The sequence below is a fragment of the Corapipo altera genome, unplaced genomic scaffold (genome assembly GCF_003945725.1).
Source record: "Corapipo altera isolate COAL_440 unplaced genomic scaffold, ASM394572v1 0, whole genome shotgun sequence".
Taxonomy (NCBI): Eukaryota; Metazoa; Chordata; class Aves; order Passeriformes; family Pipridae; genus Corapipo; species Corapipo altera.
This window is the reverse complement of record NW_020884872.1, coordinates 5,166,533-5,188,576: the sequence shown is the minus strand read 5'-3', so window position 1 is coordinate 5,188,576 and position 22,044 is coordinate 5,166,533. Positions and strand designations below refer to the sequence as shown.

At 41.8% G+C, this 22,044-nt stretch overlaps 1 protein-coding gene across 6 annotated transcripts in view; it reads right to left on the bottom strand.

The window, feature by feature from the left end:
* Positions 1-22,044, bottom strand: part of AGPAT3 (1-acylglycerol-3-phosphate O-acyltransferase 3) — an 89,980-nt gene that overhangs the window by 44,033 nt on the left and 23,903 nt on the right. For 3 of the 6 annotated variants that reach the window (XM_027635693.1, XM_027635675.1, XM_027635683.1), the window contains exon 2: positions 7,181-7,298. The exons of the other annotated variants lie outside the window; for them this stretch is intronic. The gene's annotated coding sequence lies outside the window, so the exon portion shown is untranslated. The remainder of the gene's footprint in view (positions 1-7,180; positions 7,299-22,044) is intronic. 6 annotated transcript variants of the gene reach the window in all.

Below are 22,044 nucleotides of genomic sequence, written 5' to 3'. Positions count from 1 at the left end.
CCACGGTAATGCATTGGCCTCACACGCTTACACCTCATGCTTCTGCTCCAGCATTTGCTTCCAGAATCTGCACTGCCAGGATGGAAAACCTTAAATACAACTATTTATTATTTTTTATGATTATTAAATAAGTAAGTAAAAGAATAACACACTAAAGTGGAGGATCAGATGACACCAGAGCTATCCACACGCTGTAGAAATCAAAACTGTAAAACCGAGGAGAGACAACAGGAAAGTTTTCCCCTGCCAGTGCTCTCCTATACTAAACTTAAAAAAATTGCCAGAAGAGCATTTTGCATTATTTCACCCTACGAATGTATCTCCAAGCTGCAAACTGTTCACCAGCAGTGGAGAAAGGCAGAACATGTGCCACTCAATTCTAACTTTACAAGTCCCATGTCTTGACGGATCTGACAAGTAGGAAAGACCAACCAGCCTCCTGTCACCAGGCTGACATTTGTCACATCACCTTATATATATATACGTCACATATACCTCATCTATAATTTTCTGTATAGGAAGACTATGCTTTCACCAGCAAATTTTCCAGGGTTTGACCCTGGAAGAAGACAGAGCCACGTGGAGAGGGAGGAAATTAAAAAGTCACCGTTTTGAAGCATCTGGATTTGGAAAGTCTTCATATCACAGGGGAGACAGAGAAGTGAAAATACTAACAGAAGATGTAGGTGTTCTGCTGGGTAACTAACCCCCTTTCTCCTTGTATGGGATCCAGCCTTTATTCTCTTTGCTGTCACCACGGCTGCAATCAGCAGTGTGTTTCTTTCTCAATACAGCATCTATTCTTCTTTTAGATGATTTCACTGACAAATATTTCACAAGGCTGTTATCAGTCTGAATCCATATCTGCTCCTGTGGTCAGACCTCTTTTTACATATATACAAAAGCAGGTATCTTTCTAAAAAAGACAGGCCATACTTATCAAACAGACTGATAGCAAAGACAAATACATACCAGACAAAGTTTTATTGTTCTGTGTTTTCTGACAAGATCACACCAACCCCTTGTGGTCTGAATACTGGCAGTAGCCACACACTGCACAACCTTTTCAGTGTAACACTCCCTGCCCTGAACAAAAATAAAAAAGTCCCTCAAACCCCGAAACAACTACTGAAAGAAAAATCCTTCTCATATGAAAATCTGAAGACCAATTTTGAACACAAAAGCTGAACTGCATGGACATCAATGTGAACGTTTGAATGTGGTAAAATCTTTATCAATTACAACCAAGACACTTGAATACAGTATTCCATCCCTTCAAAAACATTAACAATGTACTGCCTTCTCACTTCTAAGTTAAATTTCAGGCTGTTGTTGGGCCATTCGTCTAGGAAACTAAACAGCAGCCACTTTGCAAACAGCCCATCTCTCTCAAAATCCTTGTCAGAGAAAGACCTGAAGAGAAACATCTCCAGCTCTCCCCATTTCTTAAGACCTTCCATCTCTTGGTGGTTTGGTGTCCTGTTGCTGACAAGGCCTCTATTAGCACACATAGTTGATTCAAACCATTCTGGATTTGGCAGAGGGGACCTTCCCATGGTAACACACAGTCTTTGAAAGATTCTGCCAACAAAGGTCACAAATCCAGGACTGGTCAGCATTGTCACAGTGCATTTTTGCTTGTTCAGCTCCTTCTGAACAGCGGTCTTTTAACGCAATGTTTGAGAGGGAGGTGACCTAAATATCCTTTTCCTAAAGGCTGCAGGGATCCTGGAAATGACTGGCCCACTAGAAACCCATGCCTGCCTTGCACCAGCAACATTCAGGCAGCTACGCTGCATGAGGGCTGTTCCTCAACTGATGGTGAAAGCATGGGAGATTTCACAGATGCTCCCTGCTCTTTTTATCATCTCGTGTAAACTGGCTCTGACAGATCTAGACGAAAGGACATTAAAAAAATCCTGACACTGTGAGTACTTTTTCAGTCCTACAAATACTGATAGTAATCTGGCCACAGGAGATTTCTCACTGATCATAACCCGAGCTGCCTGCAGGGAAATTTCTACATTTCCATACATTCCACTGTATTGCTCCCACTTCTGTCAGAGACACACGAGAATCACAGGAGCAGAGGTTGTTATCTGTTAACCTGGCACAGTTACGAAGCACTGAAAGAAATGTAAAATGGGAGACTACTAGCTTAAAGTGAGCACCCACTTCTCTTGGAGCTTGCAGCAATTTCAGAGCAGTATGACTGCCAAGTCAAAAATTGCTCCCCATCATTTGTAGAATTAGAAGCTAATTAGTAAAGAGAGGTGTTAATTGTACCAAAGCCTCACATTCAAAAGAGCTTATGTGCCAAACTCGATTTATGGACATCACCACTGCTAGCTTGGCACTGCTCTACAAAAGCTCCTCAGTCAGGCTGAGTAGTGGTTTGAGAAGCAGTATTTATGCTCTTCTGATTCATTTTTATCTGCCAGAATAACCCTCAGCTCGTCTGCAATTATATGCCAAAAACTCAGATATTCAAGGAGATTAAAAACTGCCTGGAGTTCAATGCAATATGTTAATATAGGACACATTAACAGACAATGAGTCTAGCAAACCAGCCTAGCTTCATTTAAAATAAACAAACAAGCATCCTGGTCTAATTACCAGAACTAATCTAAAAGAATCAATATTTCTCCAATCAAGACATAAAACATGAACCTTCATTCTATTTACTCAGCAATGTATAATTGCTTCTTGAGTCTGCAGACTGTGATGTTCACTTTTTAAGCCCATTGAACATGAACTACTTATTTTTATTCATTCTATTTAAATTCCTTTTGCCTTTACTATAATAAACCAGATTTTGAAATAACTGGAATAATTGAAACTTCACGGCATTAATAAGAAGTATTTTTTTCTGTAAGTTCATTTATTCCAGGCAACTGGGAGCTTATCCTAAACCTGGTTTGACTGACTGCTCACAAGTTTCTACTCCCAGGCACTACTAGAGGCTCACTCTTAACTCATGGTTAAGGTCAGCATGTCCTCAAGGTTTGCTTGTATAACTCCTTTTACAGTTATTACTCATCTCAGATCTGTACCAACAAGATATATCTTAAGATAAACTGTTAGGTTTGGGCTGTTTGCTGAGGATTTTTCTGGTTTGTTTTTTTTTTTTTAGGTTTGGGTTTGTAGGGGTTTTTTTTCAATTTTAATTTAGAAATCTTTATCAAATAGATAATTTCCATAGACATTAGGGGACAGTTGACTCAGTTAACCTGGTAAAGCTGAGAAATTGGTAGCAGTGGGCACAAGGGGATGAACAGCCTTAACAAACAGTGCCTGCAGCTGAGCTGTGAATTTATGTTACCAAATGTCCCAGCACTGCACTGGCCCCTAGCCATAAGCAGTGAAGATGTTTTCCTTCCAGGGCACACAGAACAGTAACAAGTGGCATTGCTATACCTTCACCACAGGGAAAAGAACTGCACAAGGAGATGCTGAGATCTTTTGCTCCCATCTTGCAATAGGGATCCAAATTACCCAGACGATTTCTTCCTGAATGAGATAAAAGCTCACAAAACTGGCCTTGCTGTTAAGTCATAGTAATATTATCTGGAAACACATCCTGTGACAGTATTTGTATTCCCATCTATACTTGCTGCTGGCTTTGGAAAGTACTGCCAAAGGTCCTGAATGTGTGCCCTTCACAACTTACACATGTGAAAACAATTGCTCCAATGGCAACAGTGACATTTTCAAAACAATTATAAAAGAGTAAGGGTAAATGCCATTACAGCTTCTTATAAAGCACTTTCAGTTTAGATTATTTTCTTCTTCTCAAAATAAGCATCCCTAGGAGATCAAGTTTATAGGTCCTTGATTTCCAACAGCTGATCCCCCCAGCTAGACGTGGATCTTCTGTTGGCCCAGAGCTGTGACCACCCTGGCAGGGCTGAACAGCGATGGGTTCCAGGCATAAATGTACCCAGCATTGTCCAACAAGGATGCCCTTTCCCTAAGATTTCTGGGGAGCAAAGCTAGGTGGGGTGCAGTTTTTGGAGAGCAGGAGGACCGAGTGCTTCAGAAAACACCGCTGTCATGCTCACTTCTTCCAAATAAAAGTTACAACAAGGAGAGCTGAGGTGATATTTTGATCCCCACCTCTTATACGTGGGTTCAGTAGCTAGAGGAGACATACTGAAGTGAAGGACATGGAAACAATATTTGCCCTGTCCTGAAAGAGTTCAGAGCAACACTTCCCACCTTGCAGAAGAGTGTTCCCATGCTACAACACACCTAACACACCCAGACCTGAAGCGTTTGTAGACTACCAGGGAAAATTAGTCCTTGGTTATTTTCATAGTGTTCTGACTCAGTGACTTATCAGTGACTAATTATCTGTTAAAAACAGATAGGAGAGAACATTAGTTCTGCATGTTGTGCAAAATGACTCTTAACTTAAAAATTAGATCATGTCAGACTAACAGCAAGGATGGCACCTCTGGTAGCAGCTTTTCAGAACATGACTCTGCCAGTGAAGAGGCCTCTGTCTTACTGGGTTTGAAACAGCCCGTTACCACAGCTTCCACATTGGTAAATTAAATATGAAAGCAGAGAACATAACTGGTTTTCCAATGTACTTTACATTTCTCCTTGTCTGAACTACAGAAACTCTTGAAACTGTGACTGCCATGACTGCTTTTGTGAGCTGCTTTCAGGTCTAGCCTGATGAATCTTTATGTCCACAAGCTCTTAGGAAAGAATGGGTTTTTCCCCCTCTTTGTGGACCCCACCTAAGCTTACGCAAAAATTGAATCTTCCATCAGTTGTTGTAGTTTGAGAAAGAGAAATCCCTCCATGAAGACACACAATAAGTACAACAGCAGCAGATGACACCTACAGGGCCTCTGCCTATGCATAAACCCCAACAGGAAGGAGTGTCTCTTATAAGACATTCTATCCTAATTTAGTCTCCCTATAATTCAGTCCCTCACCACCTTGTCTGTGTGCCTGTTGGTACCTGTTGTGCTTTAGTTCATGAGGTGGGGATTTGTTCCCCAGTAGTAGAGTTCACAGGGATGCTGAAAAGCTCAGTACAATTTCATAATCCACATTAGAATCTACCAATCCACTCAGGATTTATAGAATTCTAGAATGACAGAATGGCCTGGGTGGGAAGGGACCTTAAAGATCATCTCATTCCAATGCCCTGCCATGGGCAGGGACACCTTCCACTGGATGAGGTTGCTCAGAGCCCCATCCAACCTGGCCTTGGATACTTCCAGGGATGGGCATCCACAGCTTCTCTGGGCAACCTGTTCCAGGGCCTTACCACCCTCACAGGGAAGAATTTCTTCCTAATATCCAACCTAAACCTCCTCTCTGTCAGTTTGAAGTCATTCCCCCTTGTCCTGTTGCTCCACGCTCTTGTAAACAGCCTCTTTCCATCTCTCTTGTAGATTCCCTTCAGGTACTAGAAGGCTGCAATTAGGTCACAATTAGGTCACCCCTCAGTCTTGTCTTCTCCAGGGTGAACAAACCCAATTCTCTCAGCCTTTCCTAACAGGAGAAGTGCTCCATCCTTCTAATCAACTCAGTGGCCGTCCCCTGAACAATGTGAAGGCTGAAGGAATTACTCATGGCATTATTCAACCCATGCAGCTTCCAGCATGGCCATCCCCTTCCCTCAGAACATTTCACTTCCAGTTTATTCCTCCTTGTAAGTTCTAGAGACCCAAGATTAGACACCCACGCATGTGCTACACCACAAGGGCACAGGCAACAGGCCTGGCAGCCTGCAGGGCTGAGGATGAGAAGCCCAAAATCTCTTTTCTCCAAAACAGAAGCCATGGCTTGAAAAATTCAAGAGCTGTCACAATTCAAAATCCTGCCCCCCGAGTATATTTTAGCTTCTCAGTAACACATTGATGGCCTTTTCAAGCCTTAACAGACAAAGAAGAAAAGCAAAAAATTGTAGCTATGTAAGTTGAAAAATATCCTACAAAACAGCAAACACAAAAAAAAAGGTATTTTTCATGCATTTTTGGGGCATTGCTCTTATTCCAGTGTCAATGAGCCCAGGCAAAAATACTTTACACAACCAGTTTTGAAAGCAGCTGGTCACCAAGACATTGCAACAAGGCTACTTTAATCAATCAACCTATTAGGTCTCTCTTCACACACCAAAGCTGCAGGCAGTCAGCATTACCAGACTCAGCTACAATAACTATTTTTGGGGGGTAAAATTTTGATATTTGGGGTTTGCAAAAAGTGGCTATTAGCCCACTTAATGACCTGGAATCAATGATTTAACTTCCTATATAGCACAAAAATGTACATTTGAAAGGAATGTAATTTTGCACAGGATCAGAATACTTGCCCTAAACACAGACTGTGGCTGACCCAGTACATGCTGCCCCATGAATCAGAGCTTTGAGAAACATCTCACAGAAATCAACATTTCTTGGGGGACTGCTTGTCCTACAATAGATCTTGAAAGGTTATAGAATACTGAAGCAACAATCTGGGTCTTTGCAAAATCACCAAGACTAAATTACCTACAAACAGCCATAAAAAAGATACTAATAGTCCATGTAGGGGTGGGGTATCAGAGATTGTCACCAAAATGTCAATCTCTGACAGTAACCTGGGTTTTAGGATCCCATCCTGAAAAAAAAACCTGCCCTACTGCTGTGTCAGTGGGGTCTCAGCAGCCTTCCACTTTCCCTGTCACTGCTTGTAGAACAGACTAAGAAAAAAAAGGGCAAAAAGGAGGAAGTTTGCTGATGTACTTAATATTTTCATACCGGGTTACTGGACAAAATTTAAAGATGTTTGGATTAAAGGCAGCCTAAGACGACCCCAGAGTCAGCATTCTATGAACTCCATAAAGGAGCACTGTAAAGGCACAGTTCTCCATTTAAGGAAGGAGGAGATAGATAACTATTTCTAGAGTCCCCTGGAGGCTTATTTGTGGTTAAGTCTCTGCTGCAATGATTACCAACACATACAACATACATGAGACAGCAGAAGCAACAAGCTGAAGCGTTGATTTCATTCCTAAATTAAAATTCTCAGAGTGGGAGACTTCTGACGCCTCTTCCAGCAGCTCATGCAGCTCTGTGAAAAGAACAGGATTTGCACACGTGGTTTTTTTTTTCCTAAAACATTATTGCTACAGACAGAACGCAAACACAGAAACATGGGGGAAGATTTTCTTTCTTACCACCACCGGGGACCACTTCTGGCACCTGGCAACACTCAGAGCAACAGGAGAATCCCCATCTCCTCCCTCCAGGGAAGTACCACTGCTTATGTTTCAAGAGATTTGCTTTCTCATTTGCCTATAAGCAAAAAAGACATTTTTCAATGAACGAAGGTAAAAATACTTTGTTTAGAAGCAAAACACAATGCAAACAACACCCAGCTGCAAACCCAGGTAATGAATTCTTTAACTCAAACATTTCTTACTAAAATTATGTGTCTTTCTCTTTTCTCTGCAGAAAAAAACCCCAACCCTACTTCTTCCCATGTGTAATACCACACTCAGCTCCACAGGTACCAACTACTATTGCTTTCAGGGGGTCTAACTGGCTCATATCTATGAAATTAAAAGCAAGTGTTCTCAATTTACATTAAGTAGTGAAATTGCAGCTTCTATTCAGAACGGAGCAAGGGCTTGCATACACAAGAACTAGCCTACTTTTCCCCAGCTTTACTAATCAGCATAACAAAAGGTATTTCTTTTACCTACAAATCCTGTCTTGAGAGAAGTTACTGAAAATGAAGCAGAAGCAATTATCTGCCCTCCAAACACACACTTAATCCCTGTATTTTATTAAGAGTGTTTTTTATGATACTGAAGCAATTAAGCTAATCATTATTTAATTTTAGATTACTGAACTGGAGATTTACTTCAGACACAAGCTCACTTTCCACATAATTTAGTCTCAGTAATTAGAGATGTACTTTACCCAGAGGTGGCTCGTTTAAAGTGTGTTATCTAATTTCACAAGCCTTACACCATGAAAATTTCGTGCAGAAATCTTCAAACTTTAAGAGGAACCCCCCCCCACAAGAAACTCAGATTTACCAGACTGCAAACCTATTTTTCTTTAAAAAATAAAAAGACTCATTGAAAAGATTCTTCAAACATCAGCCCAACAAGTTCATGTATCACAAAACCTAACAAAAAGTTGTAGAAACAACCCACCAGCTCCTTTAGAAAGCCATTAGAACAAACAGTGCTCCTCTCACACAAATTGCTTCATTTATGACTTATTTTAACCAGGATGTAAAGTCTGCAGGAAAACACAAATGCCTTACTAGGATGCCCAGGAGGTACCTGCCATGGGATGGAACCAGCACTGACTCATCCAGTCATTTATAGATTTCTGTGACAGTGTTATCAGAGGAACAGAAATAAGGACCAGACCTGCAGGTTCATACTGTACATACTGACTCTGGATATCAAGCCACTGGAAAACTGCTCAACTCCAACCTATTTCAGACAAATTTGTGTAAAAACGTTGCTGAAAACAAACCGTACTAGGAAATACTGGTTAGCCCTGGTTGCTCCTGCCCACCTGGCTCAGCTTTAGGTCTGTAGCCAGTTAAAGGCACAGCTGGCTACCAGTCCACCTGGGCTGGCACACTGCCCAAGGCTAGTTTAATGTCTAAACACATTTGCTGGTTTTTGGAACAAAGGGTATCATCTTCCCCCACTGCCATTAAAGAGAAGGAAATCAGATGATGTGGGAAGCATTTGAAAAAACAGACACTAATTCTCCCAACTTTTTGTCTTCAAAATTGTTCCGCAAAGCCAACACATGCAAGTGCTCAATACTCAATTAAAAGCCAACTATATTTAGAACTCTATAAATGCAGAATAATCAGATTCATTTAAAGACTTCAGTGCCAGTACTTTTTTGAACTAACTTGACTTGACACACACAAGAAAGGCTATAGAACTCACCAACAGCACTGAAGATTTCAGCAAAGACTGACAAAGAAGCATTGGGATGTGAAGCTACAAGGAGATCAGGACACAACAGGTTTGATGTAGGGAGTTTACTCAAAATAAATATAAGTAAGTCTCAGTTACCTGGATATTCAAAAACCAGTATTTAATACTTTTCCATGTGGCATAAGATTACACATGTAAACTTGGAGACCCGTAGAGGAACTGTGACAGCAAAGATCCTGCCCAGAAGAGATGGTGACAGCTAGCATAGGAAGAAAAAAGCTGCAGACACCTTGGAGGTTACTAATGGAAACACAAACCCCAACAATCAGCCTTCTGGTTCATTTTTAACTGATTAACGGCTGGCATACAAAAAAAGCAATTATGGCAGATGATGACAAAGCTGGGAATCAATTTGAACAAGAAGGTATATTGAGTTATTAATAAAACAGGCACCATGGCCACAAAGTCTGGAGCCACAGGATTAGGATGAAAGTCACTAATATACAATGCACAGTTACATATATAAAATAAACTTGCCCCAGCCAGACACTGGAGGGTGATTAGTGTCTGGAGAAGGGCCTGGATGCACCAGCCCATTTCAGCACAAAATGTCTGTGAGTCACCACTGAGATGCAGCTGCAAAAAACCACACGTGCAATCCTGGGATGTATCCAGAGAAATGTGTCCAACGGAGAGAGGAAGAACAGAAAAGTGCTGCTAAAATCCCATCTGGAATGCTGCATAAGAGGCTGCCCAATTCAAAAAGGAGGCATTAGAAACACAGGAGGCTGAAGGAGGATTTCCAGCACTGACACCACACACAGGGAGAGAGGGATGGAGGGGCATTTACAGGGAATGCAGTTGCTCCTTGTAAGGCAGCAAAGACAACCACCAGGAAGGGAGATAAACCACTTCAGACAAAAAAGGCTCCTGATATCAGAACAAACAGGTATCACCTGGCCAGGAGTAAGTTTAGCCTTGAACCTTTCAGAACAGCAAAGCTCTGGGAGAAGTTTTTGATTACAATAAACCTACAAGCTTAAGGAGGCCCCGTTATGACACATTACCTGCTTTCTTTAGCTCCAACCATTTTTTTGTAGCTGTCCCATCTAAACATTCATTGAAGGGTCTATAAAACTGTCACCAAGAGCAGCTGGTTCAGTTCTCAGTGCTGGTGGGGGAAGGTCATACTGTGAGTTATGGGGCTGGGGAGGGGGGGAAGCTGATTTATAGGGTAAAGTATAAATAGTTACCGTAATATACCTGCATATCTAAAAGGCAAACAAATATTGCCTAATTTAAAACAATGTTAGCCACTTTGTTTACATTAAAATCCTCACATGTAAGTATGGCAATAAAAAGTGGGCACTAGAAAAGCTCAGCCAGTCACGAACAGTATCTCACCCTGCTTCCCAATATCCCACAAGGAAGAAATCTGTAAAACTGATGCAACATATGCCAAATTGCTCCTTGGAATAACCACATTCCTTTGTCTGGAAACAGTTCTTGAACTCTGCCTTCATGGGCTATCAAAGGGATCTTTGCCTTTTCTCTGCCTGTGTAACACGTCTCTCATGCAGACATTTTACTAAAACTGGTAAAACTGAGGTCAAAGTCCCCAGAATGAAAGAGTGCAACTGGTAGGAGAATAACTTCTGGTTTGATACTGAAGCACAGCAGTGTTTTATGCAAGAGAACAGAATCTCAGAGAAAGTTTTAGTCTGGTGCTGTTTATTGTACTGGTGCCTGCACAAGAGGTACTTGAGTCCTAAAGAATGAGAGAGAAGCTCTTCCAATTAAGAATCTCATAGTATATATATATATTTTATATATACTGTATATATAGAGAGCATAAATTGTGTGTGTACATATATATCTCTATCTCCATATATATATATCCATCTCCATATATATATATCCATGAACTGGACACTGCAAATTGTATCAAATTGCTTTTCTAATGTCTCCTAAGATGGAACAAACAGATTTAGGTAGTACAGGGAGGACAGAGTCACATTTAGGTACACACATTTTTTCCATTTCAAAAAAGTCCCTCAATTAAATATAAATGTGCATGCACTTTAACACATTTTCTCTCTTGCACAGTACTTTGATACCACAGCTTTGAAAACATTCTCAGTGCTCCAACATTTAAGACATACAAGACTCAAAAGTGCACACATATAACTCTGTCTTCTGCATCATCTCAAAAGGAGAACATTTCATTCCTTTTTATCTTCCCCACCCCTTCTTTCCTTTCTCTTTCTCTTAAATAATTTATTAAAATTTCTGAAAGCATTTTCTAATCAGCTTTATTCTGACCCACAGGAATTATCAGTATCTTTGAATCTTCTGAGTATTTACTTGACCCACAGTTTGTTCTACTCTCTAAAGACCACCTTCCATATAATACCCTGACGTTGATGGAGGAATGTCAGGAAAATAAGAAAAGGGGAAAAAAATAAAAAGCTTGATAATATATTTTTAATCACATATTACCTTTTTCTCTAGACAGTAAAACGGGTTTCATGGCATACTTCTCTCAGTGTCTTATGGAATCATCCATCATTAATAGAATGGCTTCAAGAAATTTCTTCCTGCCACCATCCTACTACTGTGGCCATCACATCTTGAGAAGGAGGGCCTCTAAAAACTAATTGCTTCCCTAAGGATAATTGGAAATGATTGACTTGAAAGTGCTTTCAGAAAAGGAAGTCTTCAGTCACAGAAGGAAAAACAGAGAGCATATCAGTAAGCTATGATGGGTATACAATGAACAATCAGAAATGTTTTTTCCTCCCTCATAATCCATAACTGAACTGTGAACCTTCTTGCCATGGCTGTGAGTAGACTGACAACTGGAATTATTAATGACATGGAAATGACAGAGCAAATACCAGTCATTGTGTTGACTGCAAATCCTTTTGTAAGACATCCACTATAAACCAGACTACTGACCTAGATGGACAAATGACAGACAAACCCTCTCCCTTTCCAAGATGGAAATTACACTTCTGCAGCAAACAAAGTGTTTAATTTTCCACTGCAGTTTGCAACCAAACCCTTCAGTTGTAAGACAGGGAACAGACAGTTGCAAGAATGAAGTGGGTGAATTTATCTGTGGTCTTATGACTCCACACAGTTCTCTTTTCACTCCTTGTGAGTGAGCTGGAGCACCAGCAGCCCACCAGTTACACCTAACCCTGTCCATAACCTTCCGTGGAGCCAGAGTTCTGATGGAAAAACATCCCTGACCAGGTTCAGCTGTGGCATCCTAAAACATTACTGCCCCCTCTTGTCCATCCCAGCCTTCTGCCAGGGATCATTGCTCCCATTGCCTGCACTTCAACCACTCCAATCCACAGCCCAGGGTGTTAGTTTAACTTCCTGAAGAAGGTGGGTTCTTCCCAGGGCTCTTATTATTTATTTTTTATAAGCAGAAAAATGCACCAGAATTTTCCACCTGTGAACTGCTGGGGCTGAAGCAGTTGCACGTGGTCCTTCCTGCAGTGCCATGGCTGGAGGCACCTGGAGGAGGAGACAATGCCCAGGATCACTGCAGCAGGATTGCTGCACAACCCCAGTCCAAGCTGATGAGGTTGAATTATTCTTGGTTAACAGAGGCTATAACTCTTTTGCTACTAGAGAGCAGAAATAGGACAAGTCCTCAGCAAGTTTACTAACTCAAATGCCTATATAGGACTACTGTGCTGGAAAGCTTTCCAGCTTCCAAGCTTCAAATACAGGATTTCAAATACAGGACAGGAAACCATGGCCATGTGAAATGATGTAGGCTGGGAAAGCCACAGCTGCCCTAAACAACCACAGCAGAACAACTCTGAACCCAGGTAAGTGCGCCCTGTCCTGGGAAATATTATCCCAATTACAGTCCAGACAGATAATCATTTATCTGCAGTTTCTTATAGCCTAGTTACCTCAGAGGTTTTCCCTGACTTATCCCTGATTAAAGGCCTAAATGAAAAACAGCATAAAAGAGGAAGTGTAAGAGGGGAATTTGAGCAGCCTTAGGGAAGGTTTCTGTATTTCCTTGTCTTTGGGAATGCTTGGGTCTTAGCTGGGTTTATTAATGAAATTTAAATAGTGAATAAATCTTGAATGCTGATGCAAGCTCATCCATACTTTATACAAGAATTGCCTAAATTCACATCTGGGAAGAAGTTGGCTCTGAAAAATGACTCAAATTATTTTTCTAAACAGCCATTAATGTACACTTTTTTTTCTTTACCTCAATATATTATGCAAGTCTGTCGTATCCCAGGGATTTTTTTTTCTTTTAAACTCTGGAATACTCTTTTGCTTAGAATAAGCCCATTATAGAAAAATTTTATAGGAATAGCAGAACACAGAGCTACATAAAGGACATAGAAATAAGGAGAGATGCTGTACACAGCACTTAAATACTATATAGAGAGACCTGCTGTGGAGTGTGGGAAACATATATAGGAATGACCTGCAGGGTAAGGAATAAGCTTGACTTCCTAGTTTCCCTTCTTCTTTCACTTTTCAAGTCTTAAAAAACAAAACAAAACAAACTCCAGCTGTAAACACCCTTCAATGATTTTTTTTTTCCTGGCTGACCTTTATCACAGCACATCCCTTTCATTTCAGTGTTCCTCTGCCACCTTCATTTTGAGTCCTGCCCCAAACCCTGGGGCTGTGGGTCCCTGCATTGCCCCTCAAGGTGCCACACAAGCTTTTCTCCTATTGCTCTGACATTTTCTTTGCTGTGCAATAGATTTATAGGTAAGTTTTAGAGCTGTAAGTCTTTAAGTGGACTTCAGCCAGGAAAAAATAAAATTCCTAAACACAGTTCTTCATAATTACTCAGTAATGAGAAGCAATTGATCATTAACTTTCATGCTCTGATCTTCCACAAGCAGACTCTCCAGTTACTCCAAATTAATCATTTTCTTAGGAACTCACGAAGTTAATAGGAAGTTACCTCACGAGATTTGAGAATTGCAGTGAGTCTTTGGCAGCTTTGAATCTGTAAGGTTCCAAAATGAAAACCTGTGGGTGAAGCATTAGTCACATCAGGATTAAAGCTCCCAGCAGCCCGCACATCCCAGCACACCAGACTCTCACCACCTCGAACTCACCCAGACGCACCCCACCCCTTCCCTGTCTACCTTAAGTCCCTTTTAGCAAGAGGCTGTCACCAGGGTCACAAGCCAAGCAAGGCCTGGCTAAAAATATTCTCCAACACTGTCCCTCAGCACTGCTGTCCACCCTGTCCTGGATATCGCTCAGGCTTTCACGTTATTTACAGAGCACCTACTGCTTCCAGTGCTGGAACCAGCCAACCCCAGGGGACAGTCACATCCCAGCACTGGGCACAAACCCCTCTGGGAGCTGTTTGTAGCTGAGGGATCCTCCTCCTTAGCTATTTTACAACCTCCCTGGTTAGACTAAACTAAACTACAGGTATTTCTGTTTATTTGCTACTCTTAATTCAAATACGAATGAAATTAAAAGGATCTAGAATGGCAATCTAGTTAAGAACTTTAATGAACAGGAGTAGCATTTTAGAAATAAAATATATTATAAAGCACTTAAATTAATTAAGTTTGTTTCCTGTCCAAAACACTTAGCATTCTGCACTAAGAAAGAAAAGCATTTTAAAGAAACCTTTAAAATTCTCAACTGCTACAGGTAAGCCCTGAACAGGCAACAGTGAAAAAAGCTGCCTTTGCTATCATATCTCACTCAGCACCATAAACAAGGAAAGAAGAGTCAAACACACCTATATCCTGAGAAAAATAATATTATTCTTTGTTATGGATGAAGACATTTTGCAGTGAATGAGGTGATAATTTTAAAGCATCATCCCTTCAGGATCTCAAAAAATTATAGATATGCGTACTCATACTATAGGTATGAATACTCATACTGTAGATATGAATAATCCTCTCCAAGGAACAGTGTCTAACAATACAATAACAATAAAAAAATAAAAAATACAATCTTCAACAGAGCTAACAGTCAAGGCAGAGAAGGCCCAGCTCATCTTCTTCAGGAAAACCTGTACACTGGATTACCAAATGGTCTTTTTTCCCTTGTTTTCACAAGGAAAGTTTTTAAATACCATCCTCATAGCATTTTCAATTAATCAGAAATATACACAAATAATAGATTTTCAGAAGCCTGATGAAGCTTGAACTACTTGCAACCTAAAATAACAATGTAATTCCTAAGAGGAAGCATTATCTTTACACTGTCCTACCTTGGTCAAACACCGCAAGAGAGAGAATTTGTTTAAAAAACAAAAACAAACAACCAAACAAGTCAAATAGAAGAGCACCAGGCTGAGGAGACAAAAATACTTGCGATCAAAGGGTGGCACAGCATGGGTGTTTTATTAATCTTGCAGGAGCTCAGAGAACAGCCCTGCCAAGGGTCTGTCCGTGCTCCTCCCCACGGCCTGGGCTGCTCCACCTGTAACAGGCGGAGAAAACCTCACCAGATCACTCTCACTCCTTCAGCCCCGGGGCCCCAGCTCACCCCAGCCCAGCGTGACTGAAGCAGGTGCCAGCTATTTTTATGTCTACTCTGCAATTCACATCTGACCTGTTATTAACTTCAAAGGGAGAAGCAGCCACAGCAGCACCAAGGGATGTACTCCCAGGGAAAGGGAGGCTACCGCTGAGCGGGAGGATGCAGCCATGGCCCTGAAATGGTCTGCAGGAATGGTCTGCCCCAACCATCATAAACCAGCATTTGTCTGATGCTGCACAACCTGTGAGATGCCAAAAAGACCTGGCCCCTTTCCTCCCCATGTACCACGCAACCCACTCCTGACAGCACCAGGTGGTGGGTAGCACACACTTGCTTGGGCTGATCCTGGTGTTTCTGGATACTGATGCACGGTTTTTACATAAAGGAATGTGGCACGCAGAATTTATGAATTTCAAAGTTCACGCATGACAGGGCACTGACGGAATAATCTAATCTTAAACTGATTTCAATGTGTTAACTGATTCACTCTCACACCACAGATCTCAAAGGACTATTCACAATGGAATCAAGTGGCCAACTGTGCACAAGGAATCGTGTCCGCAGCAGATCATCATCTGCAAATTGAGAATTACTCCAAAATCCATCTCTTTCCCACTACGAAAATCTCAGCTTCTAAGATTAGAGGCCTTTTGAAAGATTATTCATTCCCTCACACTTAAAAGGATGCCAGGATTACTATGTCCTGGACTGTAACTGAAGCCATTCAGTGCAAGCAGCTTTTCTATCAAGGGACCATCTTTTCTGTGAGATCCATTATATATCTTCGGGTTTGACTGAAGCATTTAGTAATTTTTTTTTTTTCCAATAAACACAAGAGCTGAGCAGTCTTCTGATCTTTAAAACTGTAAATGCCCAGCTTCTACAGCTGCAATAATTAAACCAACTTCTCATTCCATTACCCACATCAAGTCTCTTCCTCGGCATCTGCTCTATTCCCACATTGCACTCTTCAATCAAACCAAGATAAGCTATTTTCTAAGATCAGCTGACTTGTCTCTCCCTCAACATCGCAGCCAAAATGATTCTCGGCAGATATGAAGCATCTTGCTAAATATCCAAAAGGTCTCTTTTAAAGAAATAAAAAAGTAGACGTCAATGCAAGTGGTTATTTTTAGCACCTGAGTTGTTCTATATTTATTCCTTTATGTCTGCCTAAAAAAAGCACAATCTCTGATGAGACATTACCAGAAAATACATTCTACTGGGAAGTCTGCTTTATGAATCCTAGCTACTGAGCACTGCAACAAGTGGATCACACCACCCATCCAACCACACAAGTCTAATGGCATAAGTGCACACAGGAGAATATTTCCTCAGTTTCAAAAAGGTGCTTAAAACCCCCCCTGAAACCAACAAACTCTCCCAGAAAGCAAACTCCTCAGTATAACCTTTCTGTCATTCTTTTTAAATGCTGTGCTTCAGACTCATGCTTGAAAACTGCCACTTTCAGGTATTTTTAATTGCCTAACCCCCCTCAAAACCCCTCAGTACACCTTATGAGTTACCTGTAAAAAACAAAACAAACCCACAATCCTCAACTCCAGAACACATCACACTGCAACAAAGCCTCAAGTCACCAGGAACAGCAGCAGCTCAGGTCATACAAATACTCAGGCAATAAAAGGCTACTTATCTCTTCCTTATTTGTCTTTCCTCGTACCTGTCATATTCTTGCCTGGAAGGCTCCTGCCCCTTTTCCTCCAATGTGTTTACACCAATAACCTCGTGCCTCTAATCTTATGCAAATTACCTGCAGATTTATTTTCAAGGACAGGATACAGTTAATCAAAGGTGTGGCTTATTTATGTGGAAAGAGCCGTGTCAAGGAAACTTCTCCCAGTTGTTGTAAACTGTCATTTTAAAAGAAAGACAAAATAGTTTAAGACAGGGTCTTACATCCACAAAATTGGGAAGAAAACTTGTATTTTTAATTTCCTGCTCTAGAAAGATACCTGTTATCTACCCACAGTTATTTTAGATTTTTGAACTATGCTAGATCTCTCAACATACTCGTCCAAACAGCAGAAGTTGGGATAGGAGTGGGGAAAGATAATAGGTGCCTCTGTATATTAACTTGGAACTTCTCTCTCCCCTCTGACTTTGAAGGACTCTGTCTTCCTTCCAGGTATTCCCTACCTACAGGACAGACATGCCTTATCACTCAGTCATACCCTCCAAGTATTTTACCAACCAGCATTACCTACACACTGACAGCTCTCTGATCCCAGTGCAAACAACAGATGGTGGAGGGACTCCAGAGTATGAAATCATACTCAGCACACACACTGGTATCAGTTGAATAGATTTGGTCAGTGGCAGGTTATTATTACCTTCACACAGTGCAAATCACCTGAGTCTGCAACTTTGCACAAGGTAAAAGTACAGATTTTCAAAAGAAAAAAAACTGTAGGCTTTCCAAGTTAAAAACACGTGTGCCCCAATTACCTCTCTCTCAGACTGACCTTTGTGTGTTTGTCTTCAGAGACCTTGCCCTGCATCACTATTGCACTACTGAAGCCAGAATGACTCCAGGTTAATTTTACGCAATTTTTAAAACAAGCTGCTCTGAAGGCTTTTCCTTGAGCAAACCCACCTAACTCCCCTACCTAGTTTTGAAATCTTTTTCCCCACTGATTAAAATGTTTCCCATGCAGCTGTGATTTCATTTTAGTCTTCTGTAGAAAACTGAAGAATAGAAAATATCTAGTTTGAATTCAAGTATTCTCTCCTCATAGCCACATAAAATTCACCAAAAAAGGCAATTCTCTCACTGTTGCTCCTCCCCTACTACCAAAAAAATAGTTTCTTTATCATTGTAAAATAACTGAAAGCAAGGCAGAAAAAGCATCCAAAAACTTAGAAAGAAATAAATTAAATGCTATATACCCTCTCTGGTTATTAAAAACAAACAATAAAACATATATACTAACCAAAATAAAGTTAGGGTTTGCTTAAGACAAGTACGTCTGTGGGACAATGGAGCAGCACATCAAATTTATTCTTATTTCCTAGATTAAAAGTCATTTTGTTCACATGAAAATTCTTTTTGAGACAGCCTGTCTACTTTTTGTGAACTGGATAATCCCTTTTTCAAAATGGATTAAATTCCAGAATAAGTACGTCAAGGGAAGTTTGTTCAGAAACCTGCACTATGAATGAAATGGGGTTTGCCTCTCTGCAATCTGCCTTTGTGCTCTATTAATTAATGCCCAAATTTAGCTGTTTTATGGATTTTGTAAGTATTTGGGTGTCAAACTGACCACACACAACCTGTGCAGTGAAAGGCCAGGACACAGCCAGGTAAACCCCATTTGTAAGGACAGAATTGCTCACACACCCTGCTCTGCTCTGTGATGTGCTTCTCTGAGCAGAGCTGTGCAGACACCCTGCAGATCCGAGCTGGTTCCTCAACACAGGCCACAAACACAACACTCCCAAGGACACAAACAACTGAGGGGGTCACTCCCTGCATGGCCATTCTGTAATCAAGAGCACATGAGGGACAAAAACAGCTTCTTTCAGAGGAATTAAGATTGCAACATGACCTCCAGCACCTGCTCCTACTACGAGAAGGTGCAAAAAGCAACAAGGGAAGTCCAGCAAGAGCACCCCTGAGTCCCAGCCAGAGCCAGCAAAGGCACCAGGGAAGCTGCAGAGTCAATTGATCTAAACCAGCACATTAATCCACAGCACCGGTCTGCTTTTGAAGGGAAAGCCCTATTGCTTCTGCAGACTGGATCACAGGATGATTTTGGTGTTCACAAAACAGATTCCCTTTGGATGAAACCGAATCAGAAGATCCACCTAAACCCCACTGGTGACACAAAGCATCCAAGACAACAGGCAGGCTGCACCTCTGCAGAGCTCTCCTGTATGCCCCAAGCAGCTGGAGTCTCTTCATCTGTCACAAATTTATGCAACATCTGGTATGCCACACATTAAACAAAGGGCTAAGTGGCACCCTTTGCACTTTTATAAGTATTGCACTTTTATATTTGATGTTAACCACCAGCTCTCAATCCTTTGCGATCTGCTTTGTCTTCCACTGAGGCCTCTCAAAAACGTCAAGGCTGATCAAAGGGGACAAAGAGGGGTGGTTGATTTGAGTGCCACCAGGAACAGAGCGTAGACACAGGCATGAAAACACGGAGGGGGTAGGTTAAGGAGATCCAGAGCCCATCAGGAATCTCTTGCTTTTTATTCAGCAGTGATCACACACTAGTAAGTCACAGCACGTAGTTTTGTTCCCCCATTCCACAACACTGATCACAGTGGTTTTCCTCTGTGATAAGTGTCCTAGATGGGAGCCATGATGCATGTTCCAACTTCTGGAAGCAGATGTGAGAGACTGAAATTACATCCCCAGTGTCCACAGCAGCCATCTGTGACTCACAGGGCAGTGAAAGTATTTGAGTCCCGCCTTTTGTGCAGGCAGAACCAGGCAGGATGTTCCACTTCAGAAAGGCCAGATATGAGGCCCTGGCCTGGAAACACCCTTCCATGGTCTGAAGTCAGCAGAACTAGCAAAGGCCTGCCCCCACTGCTTATTTAACAGCAGTTCTGGTCCAGGCACCAGCTTGGAATCAATACTCCTTACATTGCCTGGAGATCCACAGAGGGCAAAGGCCCAGGTTACCTTGTTGACTACTTGTTAACTTTGTTAACTCCCACTGCTTTCCGTGTTAACTCCAACTACTTGGAGGTAAAAGGTTTGGAAGACAGCCTTGGAAACCTTGACCATAACCTTGACCTGCTCATCCCACATCAGCTCACCACTTGCAGTAGGAACTGAGCTTTACAGGTGACAGTCACTTTTTTGTGCAAGGTCTGGGCTTCTCAAATTCCATTCAGGGAGTAGAGATGCCATACCATCAGGTGGCAGAAGGTCTTGACTGTGCCTCTTCACACAGCAAAGGTCTGTGCCCACTCCTGGTCATTTCACCTATTGAGAGCAATGGCATCCGACTGGACCAAGCTCCTTCTCTGAGCCAGAGAAAGCAGCTGCAAAATTTCAGAGAAAGCTCCTTCTTCTACCTTCTTCCCCAAACAACAGGATGTCCAGGAAGGTGAGACTTTTTTTTGGATGAGCTCCTTGAGCAGTTGAAAGTGAAAACCACCCATCCCTCCTGACGCCACACTAATCTCAGGAATCAAGCAGGGATTCAGACAGCAGGTTGCACAGGTCACTCAAGTGAGCGGGAGGAGAAATAAAGTTTGTTCCCACAAGAGCCTTACACAGATAGTACTGACAAGGCAATGACATTCTAGAATCACCCCTGTGAAACAGGGAAGAGGATAACTTGACACTTCCTGGAGCAACAGTCCAAGAAGCAGAGGCTGGGGAACAGCTTTCCTTCAGAGAGCTCTGCAGCACACCACAGGGAGGATGGCCACTCCAGGGACTAGGATAACTCAAATGCAAAGAACACAAAGCAAACAAAGCAAGCAAAACTGGAATCTGCTTTTCTGACCTGCTCCTACTGCACTGCACATGTGGTTAAAGCCAGTCATGACTCCACTGGCAAAGGAATTCTCTCTCCTGTAGAGAAGAATGCACAGAGAAGAGCTCCAAAATCCCAGCCAGAGCCCAGCACTGGCACTGTGGAGAAGAGCTGACTTCTGCTAAAAGGCATTATGAGTATTATGTGCCATGCTGCAGTACAGTTCTTTGCTTGGGGGTTTGTTTTTCTTAATAAACTATTGCTTCAGGTTCCTGATGGGCAGGTACATTTTCAATCTTCCCTTCCCTACAGTATGTACCTTTCTCATTGTGCTTACTATCACCACAGCTACCAGAAAAAAGCAGAGATTAGCATGTGTATTTGAACTACTGATAAGGACAGAAAAGCATATCATACAGTCCTTTGATTTCCAGTTTGAGCAATATCCTGAGTCTGAACATTTCACATGGGTATATTTTCTCCCTTCCTCCTCCAAACATGGCATTCAAACACCCAGAGGTATTCAAACACAGAGCTAGTATTAATCAGCCTCTCAGGATCTGAATCCCATGGGCTCAGGGCAAATTGCTGTAGAAATCTATTTCTTCTTCAGTGGCCTTTGTGCTGATTCACAAGCCAGATGAAGAGCTTAAGGCAAGGGTAGGACTCCACCTTGGCAGCACCTGGCCAGGCAATGCAGCCACTGCTGCTTGAAGCACTACTCCAAGTTAGAGCAATGCTGCTAAAAGAAACTGAAGGGAGGTGAGGAGCAATATTTTAACTGAAGGTGGGAGAAAACCCCAAATATTTATAAATATATTAGAGACTGAAATATTTTTTTCAGTAATTTCTTGTTCTACTCCTTTTTTTCCAACTGCTCCTGCACTACATATACATGCTGACCTATCCTCCCAGCCACGAGCCACTGAAATCTGAGAGATACCAGATCTCACATGCACTCGCATTATCACCATCTAGATGTAAATCCTCTGGTGGGCCTCAGTGTTGGCTCCCCAAGAGGAAAGAAACAGCTGCAGAACAAAAGGAATATATCTCTTTTTCAGGCAGTTCACTTCTTTTTTAGGGGTTTAAGGAGTGGACAGCAGGGAACAGCCAAACGGGGGGGGGGGGGGGGGGGGGGGGGGG